The 2,830-nt window shown below is 33.4% G+C and overlaps 1 protein-coding gene across 5 annotated transcripts in view; it reads left to right on the top strand.

Annotated features, from left to right (window-relative positions):
* Positions 1-2,830, top strand: part of LOC106462136 (hemicentin-1-like) — a 302,286-nt gene that overhangs the window by 260,803 nt on the left and 38,653 nt on the right. The gene's annotated exons all lie outside the window — the stretch shown is intronic.

Raw genomic sequence — 2,830 nt, 5'->3', positions numbered from 1 at the left:
AGGCGGGTAGTTCAATAGCATTATGTGCTTATTGTAGGGCCTCTCAACTTGTGATTACGTCATCAATGTCTAGATTTAATTATATATCCTGAAGATGTGAATCTATTATTTGTATTTCTTATTGGGTAAGCATGACAAAATATTTCATTTTATTGTACTTTTCATTTACATATTTAACTGTATTACATGTGTTTTACAAAGGCAGATGTTGTTACTAGGTGAATTGTATCACTAAGTTTCTATAGGCAGATAGTGGTACTTGACAAATTGTGTTACTGAGATTAATGTTGCTAGGACGGATAGTGTTTCTATAAATGGATACTTCAATAGGATCATGAAGTCATCGTAGGGTGTCTCAACATGTGATTACGTCATCAATGTCTATATTTAATTAAACGTTCTCTGTCTCTTTGGGTAAAAAAAAAGCTTCATTAATACATGATCATATTGAACTATTCATATATAGAAACATCATCTGCCCTAGCAACATTAATCTTATTAACACAATTTGCGGAGTAACACCATCGGCCTATATATAATACCTTAGTAAGACAATCCAACTAGTAACACTATCTACCTTTGTAAAACACATGTAATACAGTTAACTATGTAAATGAAAACTATAAAAATAAGTTGAAACAAGTTGAATCTGTACACAATCCTATAGAATTATAATAACATCATGCACCTTTCTAATACAAATAAATTTATAAATGGAAACCTGAATAAAATGAAATATTTTGTCGAGAACACTTTTATTGTTATTCTAAACCAATAATAAATATAAATAATAGACTTACATCTTTAGGATATGTAATTAAATATAGGCATTGATGACGTACTCACAAACTGAGACACGTTGAGACACCCTACAATGAGTTCATCATTCTTTTGAACTATCAACCTATAATAACATCACCTGTATGTAGAGCCTCAGTAATACTATCCGTTTATAGAAACACCGTCTGCCTTTGTAAAACACATGCAATACAGTTAAATATATATAAATGAAAACTATAGACATATGTTGAAACACAATGAAATTTTTATGCAGTCCTATGGAAGTATGGTAACACTGTCCGCCTGTGTAAAAACTATGTAATATATATTAGAAAACTATAAAGTTGATAAGATTGAAATAGCAGATTTAACATTTTATTTATAAAGTGAAACTGCAATTGTGAACACAAAATTATACAAATTAGATTAAATCATTAATTGTAGAATTTTTATTTTTACTATAAAGTGAATGTCATGTTTATCTACATCACCCTCTGGTGGTTCACTCGCGAACTATCAGCACGCTCATTATACTAAGGCGATCTCTGGTTCCACAACGTGCTTCATGCAACACTCTATCTGGTGAGTAACACACGAACTATGATGTCATGTGGCATCTCTTAGCAATGTGTTCTCTGGCAGCAAATAGATTTCGTTGTCAAGTGGAGCTATGACGTAATCGTATTTGGTGCGTGACACTATGACGTCATCGCCTGTACCCTCAGACACCAATCAGAGCGTAATTTGCTGGCACTCGCTTGCAATGGGCTCTGAATTTAATGCCATCTATTACAGTTTTTAAGCTTTCTTTCAGTTGTACATATACGTACATGGATACTTCAGTGAGTAAAAACTCTTTGGATGATGTGATAGATATATTATGGTTTAAAGGTAACCAAGGTAACCGTGCTAGATGAAAATAGCACTCGAAAGCAGAATATGCATATAATCGCATACGATCGCGTGCACCAGTGTAGTTGATTTACCTGGGCTTGTACTCTTGGTAAAAAATAAATGAAGGATTACAGTTGACGTCGACCCTTCACAATAATTTCATACGACATCAGGAGTAAATATAAAGGTTAGGTTTCGGTTTCTATTGGCAGAGTTTTATAAAAATGTTGATGGTCGAAGTTTGTGCTCTGGCTAGACTAGTGTATCTGAAAAGAGGAAGGGTTATACTTAACATGTAAATTTGATGGTTGGTAACTCCTTCTGACTAAATTACTAAAGTTACCAAACCGAAGCACGAGAAAGATTTTTGTCAGATCGCCTAAGAAGTTTATACCATAAACACGATCAAAAGCAACTGTTATTTTAAAGTAAACGTAAGGAAACTGGATTTCAGTCAATACGGTATAATTCCATGTAAAATTGATTATATTGGTAGAAGTAAATCAGGGCTGTAATAATGTTTTTGAATGTGGTAAGGCCTTGAAGCTCGAGAGGCAATAAACAATATAATAGGATACAGCGACATAATATCTCGGAGAAGTATGGAAATTACACATAAAACGGTGTAATTTGGAGCATTTTGAATCACAGAATTACTTAATTACAACTATCAGAAAACACAGAATTTTCAAAATGCCAGTATGCGACTACTCAATGTCAATAGCGAGAGCTCTGAAAAGTGGTGAGGCAGATCTTATCACCTTGGAAATAATGCGAAATAAATCTCACACCTTGAAAAAATTGTGAAGCAAATCTAATCATCTTGAAAAAGTTTTGAAGCAAGTCTCCCTTGAAAAAGGGGGAGGCAAATTTCTTCGTTTAAAATCGTTTAGCTTGATGAAAGAATCAGTAATCTCAATGGTTGCTACGGTCTCGGGCCCGTAGAGATTGCAATACCAGTCACACACGTTAAATGAGAAAACAGAATCAATATAAACCTATAAAAGGCAGTTATGCAGATTTATGATTTCTTGCAGAAAAAGAAATGGACAGAGAAAATCAGTGACCCATATAATTTAAGTTGAAAACTCCATTGAATCTTCTTATGTCGTATACATATAAACAATTTATGTATATACACTGAGTGGTCACAAGT

This window comes from Limulus polyphemus, unplaced genomic scaffold, assembly GCF_000517525.1.
Source record: "Limulus polyphemus unplaced genomic scaffold, Limulus_polyphemus-2.1.2 Scaffold43, whole genome shotgun sequence".
Lineage (NCBI taxonomy): Eukaryota > Metazoa > Arthropoda > Merostomata > Xiphosura > Limulidae > Limulus > Limulus polyphemus.
Note: the sequence above shows the minus strand (reverse complement) of the source record. Positions and strands in the feature narration are given on the sequence as shown.